Source organism: Ictidomys tridecemlineatus, chromosome 2 (assembly GCF_052094955.1).
Source record: "Ictidomys tridecemlineatus isolate mIctTri1 chromosome 2, mIctTri1.hap1, whole genome shotgun sequence".
In the NCBI taxonomy this organism is placed as follows: Eukaryota; Metazoa; Chordata; class Mammalia; order Rodentia; family Sciuridae; genus Ictidomys; species Ictidomys tridecemlineatus.
This window is the reverse complement of record NC_135478.1, coordinates 67,579,457-67,605,384: the sequence shown is the minus strand read 5'-3', so window position 1 is coordinate 67,605,384 and position 25,928 is coordinate 67,579,457. Positions and strand designations below refer to the sequence as shown.

At 34.2% G+C, this 25,928-nt stretch overlaps 2 long non-coding RNA genes and 1 pseudogene across 2 annotated transcripts in view; 2 read left to right on the top strand and 1 right to left on the bottom strand.

The window, feature by feature from the left end:
* Positions 1–7,159, top strand: part of LOC144375125 (uncharacterized) — a 72,104-nt gene extending 64,945 nt beyond the window's left edge. The window contains exon 7 of the long non-coding RNA XR_013434561.1: positions 6,564–7,159. This is a non-coding gene — a long non-coding RNA (uncharacterized LOC144375125). The remainder of the gene's footprint in view (positions 1–6,563) is intronic.
* On the bottom strand, positions 5,374–6,658 carry LOC144375124 (ras GTPase-activating protein-binding protein 2 pseudogene; annotated as a pseudogene).
* A 230-nt stretch (positions 7,160–7,389) lies between the features above and the next one.
* On the top strand, positions 7,390–17,316 carry LOC144369815 (uncharacterized). The gene is made up of 3 exons (XR_013429602.1): positions 7,390–7,774; positions 14,240–14,406; positions 17,167–17,316. It is a non-coding gene; the product is annotated as an uncharacterized LOC144369815 (long non-coding RNA).
* The last annotated feature ends 8,612 nt before the right edge of the window (positions 17,317–25,928 follow it).

The window sequence follows — 25,928 nt, the reverse complement described above, 5'->3', positions numbered from 1 at the left end:
TATTTTTTTCTAGGGCTTTAAGATGTAACTTTAGTTCATTTATTTGACTATTTCTTCTTCTAAGGAATGAACTTCATGCAATAAGCTTTCCTCTTAGTACTGCCTTCATAGTGTCCCAGAGATTTTGATGTGTAGTATCTGTGTTCTCATTTACCTCTAAGATTTTTTTAATATCCTCTTTGATGTCTTTTGCAACCCATTGTTCATTCAATAGCATATTATTTAGTCTCCAGGTGTTGTAGTAGCTTTTATTTTTTTATCATTGATTTCTAATTTAATTCCATTATGATCTAATAGAATGCAGGTTAGTATCTTTATTTTTTTGTACTTGCTAAGAGTTGCTTTGTGGAATAACACAGTCTATTTTATTTTATTTTATTTTTTATTGGTTATTCAAAACATTACAAAGCTCTTGACATATCATATTTCATACATTAGATTCAAGTGGGTTATGAACTCCCATTTTTACCCCAAATTCAGACTGCAGAATCACATCAGTTACACATCCACATTTTTACATAATGCCATATTAGTAACTGTTGTATTCTGTTACCTTCCCTATCCTCTACTGTCCCTCCTCCCCTCCCCTCCCATCTTCTCTCTCTACCCCATCTGCTGTAATTCATTTCTCTCCTTGTTTATTTTCCCATTCCCCTCATAACCTCTTATATGTAATTTTGTATAACAATGAGGGTCTCCTTCCGTTTCCATGCAATTTCCCTTTTCTCTCCCTTTTCCTCCCACCTCATGTCTCTGTTTAATGTTAATCTTTTCCTCCTGCTCTTCCTCCCTGCTCTGTTCTTAGTTGCTCTCATTATATCAAAGAAGACATTTGGCATTTGTTTTTTAGGGATTGGCTAGCTTCACTTAGCATAATCTGTTCTAGTGCCATCTATTTCCCTGCAAATTCCATGATTTTGTCATTTTTTAGTGCTGCATAATACTCCATGGGGTATAAATGCCACATTTTTTTTTTATCCATTCATCTATTGAAGGGCATCTGGGTTGGTTCCACAGTCTAGCTATTGTGAATTGTGCTGCTATGAACATCGATGTGGCAGTATCCCTGTAGTATGCTCTTTTAAGGTCTTCAGGGAATAGTCCGACAAGGGCAATAGTTGGGTCAAATGGTGGTTCCATTCCCAGCTTTCCCAGGAATCTCCATACTGCTTTCCAAATTGGCCACACCAATTTGCAGTCCCACCAGCAATGTACAAGTGTACCCTTTTCCCCACATCCTCATCAGCATTTGTTGTTATTTGACTTCATAATGGCTACCAATCTTACTGGAGTGAGGTGGTATCTTAGGGTGGTTTTTATTTGCATTTCTCTGACTGCTAGAGATGGTGAGCATTTTTTCATGTACTTGTTGATTGATTGTATGTCCTCCTCTGAGAAGTGTCTGTTCAGTTCTTTGGCCCATTTGTTGATTGGGTTATTTGTTATCTTATTGTTTAATTTTTTGAGTTCTTTGTATACTCTGGATATTAGGGCTCTATCTGAAGTGTGAGGAGTAAAAATTTTTTCCCATGATGTAGGCTCCCTATTTACCTCTCTTATTGTTTCTCTTGCTGAGAAAAAACTTTTTAGTTTGAGTAAGTCCCATTTGTTGATTCTAGTTATTAACTCTTATGCTATGGGTGTCCTATTAAGGAATTTGGAGCCCGACCCCACAATATGTAGATCAGAGCCAAATTTTTCTTCTATCAGACGCAGAGTCTATCATTTGATATCCAGCTCCTTGATCTATTTTGAGTTAATTTTTGTGCATGGCGAGAGGAAGGGATTCAGTTTCATTTTGTTGCATATGGATTTCCAGTTTTTCCAACAACAGTTGTTGAAGATGCTATCCTTCCTCCATTGCATGCTTTTAGCCCCTTTATCAAATATAAGATAGCTTTAACTTTGTGGATTAGTCTCTGTGTCCTCTATTTTGTACCATTGGTCCACCTGCCTGTTTTGGTACCAGTACCATGCTGTTTTTGTTACTATTGCTCTGTAATATAGTTTGAAATCTGGCATCACTATACCGCCTGATTCACACTTCCTGCTTAGAATTGCTTTTGCTATTCTGGGTCTTTTATTTTTCCATATGAATTTCATGATTGCTTTATCTATTTCTGCAAGAAATGCCATTGGGATTTTGATTGGCATGCATTAAACCTATAGAGAAGTTTGCAATGCCAACACTGTCTATTTTAGAGATGGATCCATGTGCTGCTGAGAAGAAAGTGTATTTTCTCGTTGAATGAAATATTCTATATAGGTCAGTTAAGTCTAGGTTATTGATTATATTATTAAGTTCTATAGTTTCTTTGTCCAGCTTTTGTTTGGAAGATCTAGCTAGTAGTGAGAGGTGTGTTAAAGTTACCCAGAATTATTGTGTTGTGGTTTATTTGAACTTGAGAAGAGTTTGCTTGATGAACATAGATGCTCCATTGTTTGGGACATATATATTTATAATTGTTATGTCTTGTTGATGTATGGTTCCCTTAAGGAGTATGCAATGTCTGTCTTTATCTTTTTATTAACTTTGGCTTGAATTCTACTTTATTTGATATAATTTTTAATAAAGAAAAAATTCTATTTGACCATTTTCTTTTTCTTACTTCTATAGTATTACATTTGGTTTTTAAAATTATTTTTATTTATTTTTTTTTTGCTGCAGACATCAGTAGTTTATTGTTGGATTAGTCCAAACACATTCAAAATGGAAGCTCAAAAACAATACTTTCCACCTGAAACAATTAAACTAGGTTCTACTAGCATATAATGCTTAACACATTATAGCAATAAAGATGGTAATACATTGTCTTCTATACCTTCTAAAGCCAAAATGGTAAAGCCAATTTGGTTGCAATAGTGTCATAAGGATAGAATGTTGCCATTAAAAAATAAAATAAAATCAGAAAATAATAGTAATGATAGATGAATATTTTTACTGCTTCACCTAAAAGGGGACAAAATGTTAAAAGTCCACAGTACTGCAGGTGAACAATCACTATGTAAACTTCTCCATATGATGTTTTAATGTTTCATTTCTGGTATGTAAAAACTGAAGCTGAATGGCTCTTTGCTCTACTTTTCTATTACACTTAACATTTGTCACTTCTTTTGGTGCCAGAACAGTTTTTAATGGGTTAAAGGGCAATATCCTGGATTGGAAATATATATATATATATATATATATATATATATATATATATATATATATATATATAATGTCTACATATATGTGTGTATGTGTGTGTGTGTGTGTGTGTGTGTGTGTGTGTGTATATATATATATATATATATATATATATATATATATATATATATATATAACCACTTAACCACTTATTTAAAAGTAGTTTGGATGAAGACTTCAAAACTTCAAAGTAATTTTCTGGTAAGAACTTCAAGTACTATACATTAGAAAGTGTAAAACTGTTTCAAACAAACAAAACAAACAAATAAAATCTTTAAACCCACAAAAAAGAAAATCTATGTCCCCCCAAATATATGCAATAGTGCAAGACTTTTCCTCCAACATGGAAGACCTCATTTAAGGGGAGGGGAGACAAGATTTAATTGTATTCATATTGCCCAGTTCACAAAAAACAAAATACATGCAACATTTGCTAGTTTACTAAATAGCAAACAGTTGCATAATTGAGAACCAATTTGCTACTATGTCAAGTGCAGATTTTGTTTTTACTAAGATAGAATGGAAAAGTCTTCCATGCCAACAAGTAACTTTAAGTGGTTACACACTTATTTACCCCACTTTTTGCCTGAAACATCAGAAACTGGTATGTACTGATTGCTCCAAGCATAAAAATTAGATAACCTTGGCCATACTTGTGGTATACTGGAACTTGCTATAAAGACAGAAAATAATCCAGCAGCTACAAATTTTGCCTACAGAATTGTTTAGAGATTCATTTAAAAATAAAAAGATGTCATCCCAGACTTAAATTCAGGAGCCATTAGGGGGCTGACATCAGTTCAAGAATTGTGCAAAATTACTGACAGTTCCCTGCCCCCAAAATAGAAAATGCAAACACTTAAGAGCTGATGTTCTTTCCTCTTAAAATTGCAGTATCCTCACTTTAGGCTTAATTGCCATATATGGAATCTGACTGCTTTTAAAATGTCACTAAAAATGTACATCAAGTTGACTGACATTCCCAAGAGTTGAAATGATGTTTCAACGTTCACACTTAAGCTAAAAGTCAACTAGACACTCAAATAACTGACTTGTTTCTTCCCTCTCCATTCCAAACACACAAGACTCTCTCCCACAAAAAACACAAAAGTTGTTAACTGAAAAACAAGATAAGTAATAAGCGTCTATTTTACTGATTTTAAAGATATTGCAATTTTTATACACTTCAATGATTTTTCAACATTTTGCAGCTGTTTGGCTTTGCAGCACAGCAATTCATAAACTATACTGTACAAAATTACCAGCAAGACTAGAATGATGTATTAATAGAAGGCAAGGCACCATCATGCTTATTACATTACCAGACAACAAAAATACAGGAAAGACAATTTCCACTGTACACAGCTTAAAGAAAGAAAAGGGGAGGAGGAGTGTTGTGTTGAGCAGCCATCCATCCCTGTACTGGAGAGGGGCAGGTAGAAAACTCTTATGGAACTACTAAATCTGGTCTAATATTCAAGACCATAACATTTGAAGTTCTGACTTGTTATTTAGTTCACAACTAAATGACTTCCTTCTGGAATATTTCTGTAGTCTTGTTAAGGTTTAAGAGTACACATGCTTGTCACAGCAAGCAGATAAAATGCCCTCATTCACAAACTATTCTCTACTGGAAAAAAGATGAAAGATTTTTTTCCCTGTTGCCTCCTGTTGCAGATGTCATTATCAATGAGTTCAGAGTACCCAATAGTGCATTTTGATGAGTGCATAAGTTTCTGCTGGTTTGTATTTTGGGGGGGAGCCAAGAAAAAAAATCAAGATTCTCCAGTTGCACAAATTACACTATTTGTGTTTCCAACATTAATAGGCAGAAACAGTAACACTTAAACAAAATGTGCAGCAGAAGATTTTTTTTTTTTTGACTCAAAGGACCTGAATTCAGTGGGCATGTCCTTTTAAGTTCATTTTGTTGTAGATAGTTTTAAGATATGGTCATTTCTCAGTCCTTACTTCTCCAAGTCTAGATTTATAAATTAACAATGTAAATCCTGTTGTGAAATTGGGGAAATAATGTCCACCTCAATTTAACTGAACCAAAGATGCTTTTCACATCAAAGAAATGATCAAAAAGGTTGTATCACATTCCAAAGCCCAAAAAATTAACAAGAATGCAAACATGATGAATAATGTACCACTGCCAAGCCTTTGCCAACCGTGGAGCTTCAGCGACGCTGTCGTGTGAAATAGCCTTCCATTTGCCCAGTTCCTCTCCCAGAGCCAAGTTTCTGCGCCAGGCCGCCTCTTGGAGGAGGTCCTCTTCCATCACGGTCCCGCATCATTCCACCACCTACAATACCACGTGGACCACCAGGACCTCAATCTTTGCGCCTAATATCTCTGTGATCATCACCACCACCTCTGGTTTCTTGCTCTCTTGCAGGTCTGGTTTTCTTCTCTTCCACATTTAAACATACCTCCACTCGAAACATAATGGTTTTTGCGATTAAGATTCTCTGAACTGGTTCAGAGTCATCAAAAATCACAAAACCAAAATTTGGAAGCTTTCCCCCAACACCCTTGGTATTGATGTGAAGTTCCACAACGTTTCCAAAATGCATAAAGAACTCTTTTAGTTCATTTTCATCAATATCATGTGGCAAGTTACCAACAACAAGCTGATGACTGTCTGGATAGCGAATTATTCTATGGTTGTCAGAGTCATTCTGCTCTATATCTCCTCTGCCGGGTCTTGGACCTCTGTGAGGAAAACCAGGTCATTCCCTAGGTCGTTGTTCATGCATACATGGTGGCTGAGATTGAAATTCTGGTTTAGCTTCAACTCTTGGCTTTGGTGGTTCTTGTGGCAGAGAAACTGGTTCTGCAGGAGGACGAGTAGCAGACTTCTCCTCTAATTCTTCTAAGTTCTTTTCTTCCACCTGTGGTTTCAGCTCTTCAGTCTTTGTTTCAGATTCTGGCTTGGGTTCAGGGTCATGAGAGGATTCTTCCAAAGGTTCCTCTATGCCATTAGTCACAGGGTGAGCTTCATAGTAACCACTGTTAGCATTTTCTTGCACAGGTTCAGGAGATGGTTGTCTTTCTTCTTGTCCCTCTTCTACTTCATCTTCTGACTCTTCATCAAGTTCTGGTTCCGAATCACCAAATACTTCATCTTCATAGCGAAACATATCATTGTGAACATAAAATTTATTTGGAACAGATCCTTCAGGAGCCAGAACAAAGGTCTGCATAAACTTCCTTTCTGGCTGTCCACTGTTTGACAGTAAACCCATGACCAGAACAACTACTCCATCACTCAAGGTTGCATGAGCATCCACATGACGAATCTTAGTATGACACTCACTGAAGTTCAGAGATAACACTTTGTGGTGTATATCATTTTGGTCATAAACAGCTTCCTGGGGCTTTCCACTAGCATCTACTCCACCATGAACATAGGAAGAATGCTGACCATAAAACCTCCAACCAACAGCCGTGGCGGGTACGTCGCGCAGAAGTGAGCAGGAGAGTAGCCGAGGATCTGCTGCAGAGGATTCTTCTCACTGGCTGCCTCCTCCGCAGGACAAACCAGAAACCTCGGAAGCCAGAGAACCGTGAGATCGCTTCCCTCACAACCACCTCTTCCCGGGCGCCAGACGCTGCGGCGAAGGACAATAAGCACGGATGTCCTGCCCCCTTTGCCACCACCCCCTCTTATCTTAAAATTATTTTTGTTTTATTATTATCTCAGTCTTAAAGCAATGAGTATTTATCACTGGCTTCAGTATTTTGGGGAGAAAATTAATCAAAATACATAAATGCATTAATCAGATATGGCCATTTTAAAATCATCCTTTTAAAAATTTCTCTGTATCTGGATTATTTTTCTAATCTCGTGGTTAAATCTGACATGGTTAATTCAGATGTGTAAATCTCAGTAACCAGAAATAATGGCAGTTTGTTAACTTATAGCAGGACACAGCCTTTTCATTGACAGATCTAAATAAAAGACAAAGGATATCTTGACTAAGAAATTTTTTTTTCATTACTACTAGAATTTTTTATTCAATACTGATGATTCAATACTTTTAATGGTTCACCATAAGTATTCATGAAAAATTGTAAATAATCTAAATTACTGTATTTTAAAAACAAAACCTCAATTTTGGGAAAAGTTGATCTTAACACATTTATTTCGTAATCCAACCCCCCCTTTTTATTTCTTTTGATTTATAGTAAAGTTCAATTTTAAGTCATTAAGAAAATTTGAATACTGTAGAAACTAGAATGTTAAGTGGTTGATTTAAAATTACAGGAAGATTCATGATTCCTAGTCTATTCATTAGTTATGATGACACTGATATTATAACAACAAAAACAAAAAAGGCAGGTGGTTTTGTGATAATGACTTTAACACCATGGAAGAACTTAAGCCTTGAAAATTCTAGGAGTGTTTTGCCAGGACTACCACATAAACTGCTCCTGTTATATAACATAAAGTTCATTTAAATGTGTTTTCAGATGATGGATATTTTTGTCATTTCTTTGTTAGAGCCAAATACCACAAGTTGAAATATGGGACAGAATTGAATCAAGGAGATATGAAGCCTCCAAACTATGAATCTGGTAAGTTAGTTTTAAAGGAAGCTTAAGTAATAAAAAGAAGTTAATGACTAATATTTTTTAGCAACAACATTTATAAATGTAATTTAATTTCTAATCATTTGCAAGTTTTTCTGATCTGCTAATCTGTTGGCACTAATCATTTTTTATCCTGTAGATAATTTCCCACCACCTTCCTTCCTTTTCCTTCTTCCTCTTTCTTTTAGTTCCCTATTTTCTACTTATGTTCTACACTTATTGGAAAGTTTCAGGCTTCATGGGGTAACATGCACCAACATAACCTTGTCTTGCTGGGTCCTTCTAGTATTGATGGAAACTTTGAGATGCACAGTACAAAGTGCATGATGCCCTTGACATCCTGAGAAAGAGTAGGAACTATGAAGGTAATTGATTTCTTTTTCAAAGCACAGGGGAATTCCTAATCCTTTAAACCTGATTTAGCGCCTGCATGGGGGATGGAGGCCAGATCACTCTGTGTGGTTTGGGCTGGAGGTGAAAAACCACATGGACACAGATTTTCAGAAAGGAGCGGCCATGGGGTGGGGGACAGCATGGCTCTGCCACCTCAAGGGTCCTCTGCTGCTCTGGAAGGCAAGAGAGCCAGTGCACCCAGAATCACTTTATTTATAGGGAAAAGACAACAAAGGACTTTCGATAGAATATTCTACATCGAATAAGGCAGGGGATAAGGTTTTAAGGGAGCTGCCCAGTTCCATTGGTAGTGCTCAAGTCCAGAGCTGAGGCAAATTTATTTGCCAGCTGAAGTTCGTGAAGGTCATTTGCTTTGTACAGTGCATGGCGTGTGGTTCTAGTCCACACCCCCTTTACTCAAGGCTGAGAGGGGATGCTCAGCTCATGGGCGGGAGGGGGGGTGGCTGCCACTCTGACTGCTCAGTTTCAGACTGTTTTGGCCTTTCTCATGCACAGAAAATTCTATCCTATAGTCAGAACATGTTTTAACAGGTGAAACATTTATCTTTTTTATATTATTTCTTCTTTTTCTTTCCCCTTTCTTCCTCTTTACCCACCAAATAATAGAAAGTAGTACTTGTAAACAATATAGGTATAATTCACTTATTAGTAGGTATAAGGGAAAGTGAGAAAAACTGTTCAGAAGTTATCACATGATTTCAGATTAAATTCCTCAAATATCTAAGGATTTTTTTCTTCATATTTCAAGTACTGAAAACTGTAATTTATATCACTTGCTGAAATTTCTACCTATGCTAGGAGCTTTAGAAACTATAATTATTTTATTATTATTTTTAGTTATACATGATAGTAGAATGTATTTTGACTTATCATACATATGTGAAGTATAAATTCCCATTTTTGTGGTTGTACATGATGTGGAGTTACACTGGTCATGTATTCATATATAAACATAGGAAAGTTATTTCTGATTAATTCTGCTGTCTTCCTCATCCCCCCCCTCGCTCGTCCCAGTCTGGTTAACCTCCACCAACACCCCCTCCTTGTGAGTCAGCATCTACTTATCAGAACCTTCAACCTTTGTTTTGGGAGGGATTGGCTTATTTTGCTTATCATGATAGCTTCTGGTTCTATCCATTTACCTGCAAATGTTATAATTTCATTCTTCTTTATACCTGAATAATATTCTACTGTATAAATGTACCACATTTTCTTTATCCATTCATCTATTTAAGGGTACCGGGTTGGTTCCATAGCTTAGATATTGTGAATTGAGCTCTTATAAACATTGATGTGGCTACATCACTATAGTATGCTGATTTGAGGAGTACAATAACTGGGTCAAATAGTGGTTCCATTCCAAATAGAAACTATAATTCTTAAAATAGTTATTCAGTAAATAAAATATTGTTCTCATGTCATGTATGTGTAATTTTAGCTCACAGACGTGGACACATTTTCCAAATTTCCATTAAATAATGGAGTGTAGAACTGAATCCAGGTCTACCTAAAAAGAAAACTAATGAGGACTACTTTAATGTCAGAAGGAATACCAGGAGAGTAGAAACTAACAGAAGGGAGTTCCAAAGGAAGGAATGTTCATCACTGCTGATTAATTAATTCCTAGAGGGCTAAAGAGTATCTGTCAGGATTAGTGGCACACAGGTCATTCATTGGGTCACTGAGAACATAATTGGAAGCAGTTAAGAAATAGGTGAGGGCAGAATCAAAGATGTCAGTATAAAATGAAGACCAAATGCAGTCAGCATTTTAGATGCTTAGTTTATGAAAGTGAGGAAGGATTGAAGGGCAACAGCTAAAAGATAACCTGGGGTCAGAGAGACTGTGTGTAGGTGGTTGGGGAAGGTTCATAAATAAGGAGCCAATAAAAGGGAAAGAGTAGATATACTCAGATTAGGAAGGTATCTGAAGAAATGACTGGGATTGGATTCTGAACATAACGGCAGACACATTGGAGGAAGAACATATTTCTTGTTATTATCAAGAAATATAATAATATTATATTATAGAAACATAGAAAGTCATGTAACAGATTGTAAGTTTGAGTTTCACTTTGTCTGGTGGATATTTGAGGGAATGTCCTCTTGTTAGCTTTATGTACGAGAGACATTATCTACAAAGAGTTGATCAGACTTTTAAGAAAAGCAGAGAAGATTTATAATACTGTTTGTGAAGAGGAAAACAAATTCACTAGGAGTTAGTAGCATTCAGAAAAACTAAGGGTTTGGTTAAGTTGGTTTTTTTTGTTGCAAAAGTCATTTTTCTTTAAAGAAATTTAAATAATAATATGAAAATTATATCTCTAGTACTCATAATGCCTTTGTATAGAACTGTATTTCCATCTAGTATCATTTTTCTCCTCCCTTTAAAACTTCTTTTAACATATTTTGTGATATGGGATGGTGGTAATAATTTTTTTCTGCTTTTGTTTATCTGATAAAGGTTTTATCTTGCTATCATTGTTTCTAATAAGATGTCTGCTATTATGCTTATCTTTGTTCCTCTGTATATAATGTACCCCTTTGGGGGGCTGCTTTTAAGATTTTCACTTTATTATTGGTTCTAAACAAATTTATTTTTTTTTAACTGAGGAATAAACCCAGGGCCTTGCATATGCTAGGGAAATCCTGTACCATTGAACAACATCCCAGCCCTTTTATTTTAAGACAGGGTATCACAAAGTTGCTGAGACTGGCCTTGAATTTAGGATCCTCCTGCCTTGGTCTTCCAAGTACCTGGGATTATAGGCATGTGCCAACATATTGAGCTAAAAAAGTTTATTATGATGTTCTGTAAAATAAAATAAAAATGTTTATTATGATCTAAAAATGTTTACTATGATGTACTGTAGTTACTTCTCTCCACAGTGTTTCTTAGACTTGGGGTTTAATGAGTTTCTTTGACCAGTGGGTTTACAGTTTTTATAAAATCTGGAACTTTTTGGTCATTATTTCTTCAGATACTGTCTTTGTCTTTCCTCCCTGTGTTAAAAGCTAGAAACTCATAGAAACTCTTTTATCAAGGCAGTAGCTGGAACAGTCAAAGTTTCATCCGTTTGCTTGCCTTCTCTCAAGGATCACTATCTTTTGGAAAACACTGTTTCATTTGTTTTTGTTTGTTTATTGGTGCTAGGGATTAAACCCATGGATGTTTAACCAGAGTCACAACCTGAGCCATTTCCATTGTTTATTAGAGACAGGGCTTTGCTAAGGACCCACTAAATTTCTGAGGCGGATCTCAAACTTGTGATCCTACTACCTGAGTTGCTGAAATCATAGGTTTGTGCCACTATGCCCAGCACATTTGTTGTGTTTCAGACAGGAGGGTCAATGCAGTCCCTGTTACAGAAACTATACTGGATGTAGAAGTCATATTATCAAGAAATTAAACTATTAGCTACTTTATTGATTGATTTATTTTGGTACTGGAGATTGAACCCAGGTGGGCATTACCACTGAGCTACATTTCCTGTCATTTTTGTTTTGTTGTGTTTTGTTTTGAGACAGGATCTCACCAACTTACTGAGGTTGGCCTTGAACTTCTGGTCCTTCTGACTTAGCCTCCTGACACAACAGGATTATAGGTGTTCTCCATTGTGCCAGAGATACCTTAAAATCCTTACTTTAATATAAAGCTACTTTTAAAATTTCGTAAAGCAAAAATGAATCTGATAGTTGATAATTACTTACTAGAAAGGACTACGACTTGGCCTACCATGTAAGAATAAGAGTAATTTGTCTTTTAAGAGGAAGGAAGTGAATTATTTTTTGACTGGTCTTAACTTACTTTTTATTAAGGCATAATTTTTAAGTATAATTTCTGTACAGTAAAATTTATCATCCTTAGTGTTTTCACAAACACATAGTCTATAACTATTATTCTTTTTAGTCAACCTTTCCTTCTCCACTAATCTACTGGCAACCACTAAACTATTTTCCATTTTTATACTTTGGCCTTTTCCAGAATCACGAATTTAAGAATCTTATAGAATATAGCCTTTTTTTTTTGGGGGGGGGTGTTGCTGGGGATTGAACTCTGGATTTCATGCATGCTAGGTAAGCACTCTACCACTGAGCAACATCCCTAGCCCAGAATATAGCCTTTTTTGATCTGGTTTAACTCACTCCACATAATGCATTTGAGAATCATCCATGTTGGTTGGGTATCAGTTGTTCATTCCTTGTTCTTATTGAGTCAATGTACCATACTCACACAACATCATTAGCTGCCAAAGTAGTCACTTGACCATATATGAGGATGGCATAGAAAGGATTTAGGCCTCTTCTGATGGGAAATTAAATGATCTCAACATTTCTTTTCACATCTGAAAATTTTAAATTTAAATTTTATTAGTGTTCTCACTTTGGTCTGAAGTATGACTTAGGTATTTTGATTTTTAAAAATAGGAAAGTTTTCTTAAAATGCTGGTTTTTTTAAAAAAGTGATTTCATAATTATGTATCCAAGATATATTTTTAAAACCTTGAAAAGGCCTATAATTGTCTTAAAAAAGGGTAACATTTTATCAGTTACAAAGTAACTATTAGCCTGTTTCTTATGGCTATATGGTTTTGTTGCCAAAGTGAGGTACACATCAAATATTATTGCTAAAAATAGAAAAATATATTTTTGTAGTAGTCTGTAAGTACAACTGATTAAATTCAGGAAAGTTGGAAGTTTATTATTTTAATCAAAACTTTCTATATATATTTATTAGGATTGAAAAATGAGCATCTTGGTTTGGTAAGATACACTTATTCCATTTGATCACATATCTTTGTGATATATTTCTGCTCTAACAACTTTTGAAACCAAATCTTCAAATAAACTGAACAAATAAACTATCTTGTCAACCTTTGTTTTCTTTTGTCCAGTAGACTTGATATCAACATATATTAATGCCTAATATTTTTCTATTATTTATTAATGGCATTTGCCCTTTCCATGGCCCTGCCCCTGCCATTTGGACTTTTTTGATTAACTTTGGTGTTAAATAGGTATTCAAGGGCTGAGGTTGTGGCTCAGTGGTAGAAAGTTCACCTAGCACATGTGAGGCCTGGTTTCAATCCTCAGCACTACATTAAGAAAAAATAAACAAATAAAATAAAGGTGTTGTGTCCAACTACAACTAATAAGAATTAAAAACAATAGGCATTCAAGTGCTATCTGTATGCCAGAGACAGTATTAGTTGTGTCTGTTTTTAAGGAAAGAAAACTCAGGTTTGGGAAAATTAAAGTTATAGGGCAAATAAGTGACAGAAATACATGTAAGACCTAGGTCTAACTCTCACTATAAAGCCTGTGCTCTTTTTTTTTCTGTGCTGCTACCTTTCTGCAACATGCACGAATTCACATACATACCCTCTATCCCACAATTAAATTGTAGTTTATTTTTATTTTTGAGTTATTTAAGTATAGATTTTTTGTTCTACAGAAGTGACTTTTGGGAAAATAATATATTCTTATATGATGTGGAGGAAACCATTTGTACTGAAAACATATGGGGTTGGGGCTGGGGTTGTAGCACAGTGGTAGAGCACTTGCCTAGCATGTGTGATCACCAGCACCACATAAAACTAAATAAACTAAATGAAGGTATTGTGTCCATCTACAACTAAAAATATATTTTTAAAAAACAGTTGATCCATGACAATTTACATTTGAAATATAAAAATGTTGCAATCACTGTTATAAAATCATAATTTGGTAGAATTTGGTAGTGAACATGCTCTGATCCTGTGGGAAGAATGTGCTATGAAATATTGAGGAACAGTTTCTGCGTAGTATAAATATAATGAATGGTGTATTGTAGAGTTGATTTTTCTCAGTGACTGTAGAGGGTGGTACTGCAGGAGACAGCTTCATCTGCAGCTGGAACATTATTGAGAAGTCTTAACTAGCAGAGTGCTCCTAGGTCTTATGGAGGCAGTGGATTAGAAAAATTGCTTTTATTTACACATTACATTGAGAATACTGATTCCTGTATGACTGAATTGTAAGGATCCTCTTCACACAGGTATCTGCAGGAGATGAGTTACACAGATACTATTCTAGATGTGAAATCTCAACGAGTACGAGCTTTACTGGGCTTTTCAAGTAATATCACTGACAGGGAAGATGACAAATTCAGGATTCAGTTATAAATGACACAGAGGCTGAAGTTAAAGAAACAGCAATGATTGGGTAAGTATTTTGTCTGGAAAGTATTTTAGTTGTAACTTAGTTCAAATTTAATATTTTTGATTTTGAAATATTATTTTAAATATTATTTTTAGGTGGGATTTGGAAATAAGTTAAAGTTTTATTTGGTTAGAAGGCAACACAGGGGTTGAAGTTAGCATTTGAGACTGTTTAGTTCAAGAATGTAATTTCATATTTAGGCTATTTTATTTAATATAAGAATAAATAATATAATTTATTCTTATATTAAATAAATTTAGGCTTTAAATTTATTTAATATAAGATAGTTTAATATCTTGAAGATTAGTCAACTACTATTAGAACCTCATAAAATATTTTGATTTGAAATGCAGTGGTAATCTATAAGAATAAAATTCTATTATAAGTGACCAAGAAATCATAAAAATACCTCACAATTCTTTAGAAGAAACCTTTTTAATCACTTTTTTAATGTAATAATTCTGTAACTCATCTTTTCTTTTATGTAAAATATCTACTTTAAACATACATATTGTTATATTGAAAAATTTAATAATTTGAAATATTTTTCTTATTGAACTTATTATTATTATACAGTTGTATATAATTCTAATTAAATGAACACTAACAGTTCAATAAAGTAATCATTCTTTATTGGAAAAAAATTTTGCTATGATTTTTTCTTTTTTAAAAAATTATTATTTTATTTACTTTTTTATTTTTATTTGGTGCTGAGGCTCAAACTCAGCGCTTCACACATGCTAGGGGAGCACTGTACCACTGAGCCACAACCCTAGCCTCTGCAATGATTCTTAATTGAATAAAAAGCCTAAGATTCTCTGAAAGTCTTAATTATGATGGTATTATATTTTAACCCATATTTAGGCTAGTAGAATGGTTTCAATTGAATGCTATAAATTTTCTAATGAGAGCATATTTCCTGTTATTTGAAATATAAACTAAAATTATAAGATTAGGTAAAGATACAATGTAGGAATTTTATTAAAAAAGTCTTTGGGGATTTCTTAAAAGTGTTCATTAATAATTAGATTGTGGCTCAGTGGTAGAGCGCTGACCTCACACTTGCAAGGTCCTGGGTTCGATCCTCAGCACCACATATAAATAAATAAACAAATAAATTTAAAAAAAGAAGAATGTATTAACTTGTATTTACAAATGAAAGTATGGATTTTTTTTCTGTAGACATAGACCATATAGGTATTATTCTTGGTTTTGTTTTTACCTTTTACATTAACCTAAGTCATTAAGTTAACTTAGGTAATATAAATATAATTTTTAGGGATGGTAATGCATACTTTTACAAAACCTTCAGTAATGACTTTCAGAAGAGATGACGCTATTTTCTATTTTGTGTTTACCTGTCTTTTAAACTGAAAAGGATGTTAGTCTGAGTTTGTCAGAAACTCAAAAAGAAAAGGAGGAAAAATCAAAATCATAGCTCTCAGCAGATTTGAAATTGAATATTTAGCTATTTTTAAAAATTTGCCTAAAGTTGTGACTATAGTCCTTCCTCCCCCCCATCAAAAATGCCTTCTCATCTAAAACATTTTCTGATGAACTACAGAGAAATCATTCTGTTGTGGCCCTTAAGAAAGTGTTAACTAAATTTATTTTGAGGGAGCTATGTTCAAGCCTTATATTTGAAAATTTAGTCATTTCTAAAAGATTCATGGTTTATTCATTGGCAGAGTCAAATCTTACAATAATATCAATTTGACAAGTATATTATTTTCTTTCTTTTTTTCTTTCATTTTTAATTTTCTTAGTATATTGTTTTCAATAACTTTATTTGTACATTTGCTCTTTTTACCTCCTTAGCTAGCTGTTTAACAAAAGATGAGAGAAACATGACATATTTACTAGTTACTTAGTTATAAAAACTCATGTAAGAAGTTAATTGAAAAGTTGCAGAAAGAAATACATAGGGGAAAAAAGGAGGCAGAGATAATGAGAGAAATATTTTCAAAAATACACTTAAGGTTGATATAAGGATCAAAGTAAATCTGCATCTTGAGAGGGAGTTCTTTTCAGTAGATTATCACTAATTTTTGTTTGTTCATTTGGTATTAGAGTGCTTTTATACATTGATCTATGTCTGCAGTCCTTTTAATTTTTATACAGATTCTTGCTAAGTTGCTTAGGGCCTTCCTTATTGAGATTGGCCTCAAACTTGTGATCTTCTTGCTCAGCTTCCCAAATTGCTAGAATTAAAATTGTGTACCACCATGTGAGGCACAATCCTAGCCATTAAGATAATTGAGCCAGGTGTGTTGGCACTGTAATACCAGTGACTCAGGAGGCTGAGACAGGAGAATCACAAGTTCAAGGCTAGTCCCAGCATCTTAGTAAGATCCTGTCTCCAAATAAAAAATTTAAAAAGGGCTGTGAATGTGACTCAATGGTTAAGTGCCCCTAGGTTCGAGCCCAGGTACAAAAAAAGTTTATGATTATAAAGTACTTTTAAAAGAATAGCCACTTCTTATATTGCTTTCTAAATCCATAGAATTGTAATAGATGAGAATCAATGTCATTTTAGACTCATAATATAATATAATATAATATAATATAATATAATATAATATAATATAATATAATATAATATAATATAATATAATATAAATGTAAGTTAGTAAAACTTATCATGAATTGATTTTATGTTGAGGTTAAAAAGAGTAAAGGAGCATGATTATTTGTGTTTTAAACCAGAAAATCTGAGTTAACAGATTCTGCTTCTGTGCTGGATAATTTCAAATTCCTTTAAAGTGCAGGTTCTAAATTCAGTGATGAAGATGAAGATGGTGATATTGAGGAAAGAGAGAAAAGTGTCATTGATACTTCAACAGTGAGTTAAATAACTCAGATAATATATATTTTAAGGACTATGTTTACTTTAAAAATAATTCATGTGGGGTTAGGGATATATAGCTCAGTTGGTAGAGTGCTTGCCTAGCATGCAAAAAGCCCTGGGTTCAATCCCCAGCACCATCACACACACACACACACACACACACAAACACATACACACACACACACACAAAACACACACCAAAAACAAATAACGCTCTTTAATATAAATCTTTTACGATTTTGTGTGAGAAATTGGAAAGAGCTTTGGTATAGATTTCAAATTCAAGAATGCTTTTAATATTATAGCCATAAAGATCCTCACTTGAATTTTTTTAACTTATTGAATATGATAACATTTTATGAGCTGATAAATATAATGAAAATGATATGGGCTGAGATTGTGGCTCAGTGGTAGGGCACCTGCCTACCATGTGTGACGTCCTGGATTTATTCCTCAGCACCACATAAAAATAAATTAATAAAATAAAGATATTGTGTCCAACTACAACTAAAAAATAAAATATTTTAAAAAATGATAAACATGTTATAGCAGTCTAGTGTTACAATATTATTACAATGTAATTGGCTGCTGTAAAACAATAGAACTGGCATATAATCCATTATGGTGCCTAACATCAGCTCTGATGCAGTTTTTGTCTCTCTTGTGAGTTTCTTTGGTAGGTCAGGCCTACAGATTTCTAAAACTTTTTGATTACATTTCTTCAAATTGTTTAGGATCTTCTGTAATTTTTTTCAGGTCTTTATTAGTTGATTGACCTTTTCCTAGCAATTTCCTGGAATTAAAGTTGTCTCTAAATTGCTATTTCTTACTTCTCTTTCCGTCTCCATGTTTTTCCCCCTCTCATTCCTCCTTTCCTCTCTCTTCACCTTTTCCTTCTATCCCCATTAATTTTTCCTCTACTTCCCCACCAGTTTTTTCACTTCTTTTTTTTTCTCCTCCTTTTCTTCCTCCTCCTTCATTTCTAAGAAGGAGATGAGGACATGTTTTACTTTGTTCAGAAAAATGTTTAAATTTCCTTTCACATTTATTTTAAATAAGAATGGGAAAGTAAAGAAATAGGAAGCAGACTAAGTGTTAAAATGCTTCAGTTTACGTCCCAGGTCTGCCACTTAATTATGCTTTTTAATGTTTCAGGCTTAGTTTTTACAGTTTATAAAAATGAAGACTATAATGAATATCCTGAAGATTTTGTGCGGAACAAAGGAGACACTATATAAATGATAGCTTCAACTATAAAGTGTAACTTTTTTTATGCCCTCTGCTTCCTGAGCTCCATGAGGTGCTCTCAGATGGACTACTGCCAGATTATTGTTTCCCTGAGCCACTATGCAGGAGTGCTCTACTGATATAGTCCTGCCATGGATATTATTAGAACTTTGAATAGTTACTCAAACATTTTCTTATCCGAATGAATAGTAATAACTTGTGTCTTAATTTACTGTAGTAAAAAAGCCTAAGCTTCTGTGACATTTTTTTCTACCCTAGTCATCTGAAAGTTATGTAACTTCTTATGATTCCTATGAGATAATTATATTGAAATATTGGTTTCCTAAAAAAATACCTTATTTATAGCTAAGTGGTAAATAACTATGATGCTGTTAGTGATTATATCAACTTAAATATTTAAAATCTATAAACAAATTATTAAAACAGTTTGAATTCTCAGCCTAGAAAGTTCTAAAAAACAACCTGTTTAATTTTCTAATTCCTATACATTTGGGGGTTTTATGTGGTTTGTTTGTTTTGATACCAGGGATTGAACCCAGAAATGTGTAACTACGGAGCCACATCCCCAGCCCTTGTTATTTTTTATTTTGAGACAGTTTTGCTAAAAGCTGCTTAGGGCCTAGCTAAATTACTGAGGCTAGCCTTGAACTTGTGATCCTCTTGTCTCAGCCTTCTGAGCCTATGGAATTAGGCCCAGTGGGGTTTTTTTGTTGTTTTGTTTTTAAGAAATCAAATTTTTAAATGTTCTGTCTTCCGGTTGGTACAGATCATAACAGTTCTGTGATCAGGCAATGAAGGTGCATCTAATGTAAAGAGACTTATCCCCTTTGAAATACTAGACTAAAAAGTTTTTTAGTATTTCAAGAAAAAAAATTTTTTTCAAATAACTGACTTTAACAGTTTTGGTAATTTTTACACTATATTACACTAAGTTTATATGACAAGCATTTTAAAAATCAAACTTTGTAACAGTGAATAAGCATGTTCTTAGAAAATATATGTAATATAGATGAAGAGAATGGCCAAAAATTATCCTATTAAAATGTTAATAGAATAAAATTATTTTTAAAATGTGTCATTTCTTTAATAAAAATAGTTCAGTAAATTCAACTATGGAAATACTTTAAATAGTTCAGCCAATTATTCTAGCATCGTTAAATAATCTTTATTTCTTCTGTTCAGTTTTTATATATACCAGATCAGTTAAGACAGATTGTTTTCATCTGTGAGGTCAGTTTTATTCCTTTGGTAGTGGCTTCCTAGAGTACTTTATAAGATGGCTTTCTGAGGCTGTATCTCATCTCTGCTGTAAATTGCTGTGATTGATAAGTGATTCCACATATGAGAGTGAGAACAGGGCCATACAAGTCAGGTGTGTGTTTGCTAATTCTTAAGGTCTATTTCTGGACTCACTAGGCTGTCCTATTGATCTGTCTACTGAAACTTTACAATTTTATACCACTCAAAAGATTCCAGGGGTGAAGTTTCATTAGATCATGCTATTTCTGTTTTGCATGAAAAAAGAAAGCTAAAGTCTGGAAAATTGAGATATTGTGATATTTTATGGAAAGAAGCTGCAGACCCATTATCCTAGTTTCTTAGGACTCATGTTGGTTGATGTAATCAAAAAGGAGATAATTCATGAAGAGTATAGACATGCTGGTCTCAGAAATCATGTCTGCATGCATTAGTCTCAAGTTTTAACCCTCTAACTGAATTTGTAATTCCATAGATACTTCTAAATATATAAAAGTGAAACCTAATTCCTGTCATATTTGCAGTTGAATCTTAGTTTTGTTTTGTTTTGTTGGTACTGAACCCAGGGTCACTTTATCACTGATCTAAATCCCCAGACCATACTATTTTTTTGTTTGTTTGTTTGTTTTGAGAAAGGGTCTTGCTAAGTTGCTGAGGCTGGCCTCAAACTTGTCATCCTCCTACCTCAGCCTTCCAAATATCTGCAATTTAAATGTGTTTCTAATATGCCAGTGACGTCAGTAGGTTTCTGTTTATTTAAAACAAGCCGTCATACCATTGAACAAAGTTTAAATTATTGGCTTAAGATACATTATTTATACCTTTAAAAATGATATCTGTGTTTTTCACTGGGTTAAGTAGTACAGTTTAATACACCAAAGACATACTTTCTGAAGAAAAAAAATGAATAACATTTCTTATTCAGTGACCAAAGGATATGGTCTCCTATATTTAAATTCAATATAAAAATTCATAAATATTTTTATATTTTAATTTAGCATGTTTTTTCATTAGATTTTTAGAAAAAAAAGCATTGCCTGATAGCAGTGAAGACTGAGCTACAAAAGAAGCTCTGAAGCAGTTTGACTTCTTGGTTTCGTCAGAGGAAGGAGACAGTGAATCTAGAAGTGCAGGTGATGGAACAGACTGGGATAAGGGGAAGCATACTGCCTCCAACCAGAGATTTAAATAAATAAAAGAAATCAATTCTTTATCATGAGGGCCACATCTTGGAGAGCTATGATGTTGAAATGTTGAACATTGAGTGAGATTTTTAACTACTGTTGCCATTTATTCAGGGAGTGTGTGTTTAAAGAAAGTTGTATAACGAGTTCCCTCATTTTTTTTCTTTTAGAATAAGCAATACTCTATGAAAATAATTTGAACTCAAATGTAGAATATTTATTTTCTGCCTAGACAGTAGAAACTACAAATCTGCATTTTGTGGAAACTTAATATGAAACTTTTAACTAGAGGATTTTGAAGATCTCATTTCTAGTATCTTTTGTGCAACAAAGAAGTAGAATGTAGAAAATTGTAGTCTTTAATTCTAAGTCAGGTTTTGACAGTGTGTACAGGAATTGTGTTTTCCCCCTCAAATTACTCTAAATGAATTTAATAAACCTTTTAACAAGAGTTAAAACAAATATTTGGAGGAAACTTCTTTAGCATAGGTCATTCTGGTAGTATGGAAGTAAATTTTTATTATCAATAAGGAAGGATATGATTAAATCTTCAAAAATGATTAATTCCTTAGGTTTGAATATATCAATGTAAGAAAGAAAAAGAGGGAAGGTCTAACATTTGGACAAGTGTTTCTTTATTGAGGAAATATAAGGTTGCCTATTATTTTAATATTTAAGTTTACCTTTATAAAAGCTTCTTTACTCAGTTTTCTTAAAAGTCAAACCAATGGTTTCTTATTTGAAATATATTTTTTCCCTTTAAGTTAAAAGTTTGTCCCTAAAAATAAAAGTAATTAAATTGTTTTGAGGGATTATATGTTTTTAGATGTATATACACCACATTATGAACTTTTCATTTACTTCCATTCAAACAGCTTAAATACTGATTTCAATGTACCTTCAAGAACTAGAATATACATCTTGATACTGGAACACAGATATTACATATGTTCAAATGTTGTTTAGTATTTTTGCTTAAAATGAAAATTTTTGTTACATTTTTAGTTATAAACATTAAAAATATTAGTATAAACCCAAATTTTTAATACATTGCTATAAACTCAAATTTTTAATACATTGCTTTTCTAAAGGAAACATAAAAATGTTCTAAAGCCAAAATGGAAAAAAAAAATTTTTCCTTTTTAAACTTGTGTTAAAAATTTTGTTTGGAATTTTCCTTCTTTACATTTGTGTCATCTTTATATAGGAACTGATAAGAAGACTTTTCCATTTCCCAATGGAAAAGTAGAGTGAACAAGTTGGGTATGTTCAGGGAAAAATGTTGTCTAACATTTTTAATAAACAAAAATATTTTTGAAACCTATTTTTCCATCTGAAACACTGCAATGAAAATTCGTTGTAATCTCAAAGAAAAGAATGGTTTTTTTCTCTGTAAATTGCTAATAATCCCGATAGGGCAAGATCTAGAAGAGTTCGATATTATTTGAGTGTTTTTCTTCAGCATTCATGGTAGCCTTTAACTCTCCTTACTTCTCAGAAACCTTTATAATGTTAGAGGTGTTTGCTGAATTTTTAAGTGATTTTTCCTATTGAGGAATTAAACAAGTTACTATTATTTTACTTTGATTGGAATTTTCAGTGAGCAAATGAAAGCTATCAGTTCACTGGAGGTTTCTTTTATAGTAGTTTGGCCCTGTGCATTTTAAGAATTTTTTGATTTAGCCATATTCAGTGGTTCTGCATGCCTGTAATCCCAGCAACTCAGGAGGCTGAGGCAGGAGGATCAGAAGTTCAATACCAGCCTCAATAATTTATTGAGGCCCTTAGCAACTTAGCAAGACTTTGTCTCCAAATAAAAAATAAAAAGGGCTGGGGATGTGGCTCAGTGATAAAGCACTGCTGGGTTCAATCCCCAGTAAATACCCCCCAACACACACACACTTCCAGAGGCTTGGAAACTACAAGGTGAGCAACCACTCCACCTTTTGACACAAGTTTATTTGTCTTTTATTTAGCTTTAGTGTCACTATTACTAGAATACCCAACAAGAAAAGTCTTCAAGGAGGAAAAGTTCCTTTGGGACTCCCAGTTTCAGAGGTCTCAGTACATAGATGGTCAAGCCTATTGCTCTGTACCTAAGGGGAGGCAAGGCAGCACATCATGGGCCAAGAGTTCGGCTGAAGAAAGCTGCTCAACTCAAGGGGGGATTCAGGAAGCATAGAGGAGGAGAGAGAGAAAGGTAGCACACTAAGAAAAACCCTTCCAGGGCATGTCCCAGTGACATACCTTCTCCAGCTGTACTGACAGTTACCACTTAGTCAATCTAGGTTGAATGGACTAGGCTACAGCTCCCAAGATCCTATCATTTTACCTCTGAATATTCCCACAGTAAGAGGAGCTTTGGGGCCACACATCATATCCAAACCATCACAGTGACGGATGGAGTTTGCAGCTCAGAGTTAGAGTACATGCTTAGCATGTAAGAAGCCCTGGGTTTGCTCCCTAGTGCATGCGTACACACACACACACACACACACACACACACACACACATACACACACACACTCACAAGATGTAAAGAAAAAAAAAGAAAAAAAAGAACAACAACAAAATAGCTGAATTTGATTTTTTTTGTCATTTATAATCAAAAGAAAATTGTCGAATGATATTCCCACTATACCATGTAGCCATAAAATGAGCAAAAATCTCTGGTAAAAGTCATGGGTTAAAAAGACAAACTTGATATTTGATATGGGATCTCTTTCATCTGTATCTCTGTCTGTCTGTCTCTCACTCATGCACAAACATACACCAGCATGCACATGTACAGAATCTCTTTTTTGTGTGACCAGTCCAGATAATTTATTAATTAAATACTTGGCTCCGTCTGCAAAACCATAATGGATTAAGGATGGAAATGCAGCCGAGAAAGAAGAAAATCTGGAAGCATTACTATTGTTCACCTAATTAGGAGACAGGCAATGACCAATGAAGGTTGTGCAGTGATTGTCACTCTAATGATTTGGTATTCTAGATGTTTACACTTGATGCAAACAAAGGAAAAGGGAGCTTCTCAGAACACACACACACACATAAGAGCAAGAAAGATAAACAATGGCACCCCCCCCATGTGTCTGGCCCATGAATGAGGATATGAGTGGTCTTTGGGCATGAAATTGTGACTTGTGTATTCTGCATATTGCATATCTTGGATCATTAAACAACTGAAAATAAACCTTTGTTTTTCCTTTGGTTCCTTGAGAATTTCAGAATAAATTAAGCTCAAGTAAGCTGTTGAGAAGCTGCCTAAGTAAACAGTGCTCTTAATAATTTCAATGTGGATTTTGCGGTATTTTATTTTGAATTTATGTTGGATTTATAGATTAACCTCTGCATACCTTTTGATTCTTTTGTTCCCACTTCATTTTAACCGGATAAATAAATAAGAGATCTTTAGATAATAATAGTTCTATTCTGTACCTTTTCTCAATAATGATATTTTATTCGACATTCATATTCATATAATGCTACAATATCTTCAAGTAGCTCTCCTTATAGTACTTTAATATTTGACAGTATTTTTTTTTAATTTTGGTATTGAAGACTAAACCAGAGTCGCTATACCACTGAGCTGCATTACCAGCCCTTTTTTATGATTTACTTTGAGATGGGGGTCTCAATCAGGGTCTCAAAAAAATCCTCCTGCCTCATCCTCCTAAGTCTCTAGAAGCAGAGGTATGTTCCACTGCTGTGGCATAACACTTAGCATAGTATTTAACACTCTATACATAATATAATTCACAATAATAATCTCTAATAGCAACACTATAGAAAGCTACTATTTAGCTAACAGCTACTAATAGCTGCTAGCTAAATTTTCCCCCTCAACACAACGGATTTGAAAGTCAATGTTACCAAATGAAGTATCACGAAGTCAATAAATCAATAGCTATTTCCCCTAGTAATTCTTATTGTGTTATTTAAATACAATATTTTTTCTATGAAAATATCCACGAAATTTTGCATCTGATTAAATAACTTGAGGAATCTGAAATACCACGTTCAGTTAATATTTTCACACAGATATCAGCCTAAAGAATGTTTCATATTATTTGTGCAGAGCTGGTAGAATCTCGCTTGTGGCTAGATTATTAGAACATGTAGGAGCTTTTATTTGCCACTGTGTTCCCCACGGATTCTCCTCTGTCTCTATTCTGTGCCCTCCTTATTCGTTTCTGCTTTATTTTTTTTCTCTCTCTTTTGCGTGCTGCCTGTATTGCTTTCTCTTAAGATGGTTGGTGACAATTGAAGAGGAGATTTAACTATTAACATGGTCTCCAGTCTGTGTGGACGCCTTTCCCCTGAGGATCTAGCCCTCCTTTGAAATGGGCTTTAGATCTGCCAGGGCCTCTGCAGATTCACATGATTGCAGGCCGCACAGACAAAATGAAGCCAAGAAATTTGATCAGGTGATCCTAGGGCAAAAGAAAAGTTTGGTGTTGGGGGGGGGATACTTAATTTCCATGATCCTACAGGGATTTAACAGCCTGATCCTCCTGAGGAAATCAGAATCTAGTTTTCCATTTATCCATCCGGCTTTTCCAAATGACCAGCTCTAGGTGGCTTGAAAGATAAGAAACTAGAATGGATTCTGAATGTTGAATTCAATTCCTGATATGGGGTTATCTTAAAACAGGGGTCAGAAAAGCAAGCTCCTCTTCTCCCCCTGACCCCCACAAAACCCCCTACTCTTCCCAAGAGCTTCAGTAGCCTCAGTCCAGGAAAACCTTCAAAGAAACCTAAATAAATGCTTCAGAGAAAAAGACCATGTTAGAGAAAGATTAAAAATCAGATGCTGAGTTAATTGAAGAAAGGCTTTGAGCATATTTTATCCTTTCTGGTTTCACAGAGGGGAATGATGGGTAACAGGCGGTTTCATTAAGCAATAAGGAGAAAACAAATCTGGCACCCATTCCTAGTATCCTTAAACATAGGGTAGATAGGCATCCACTCTGGAGTACAAAGTG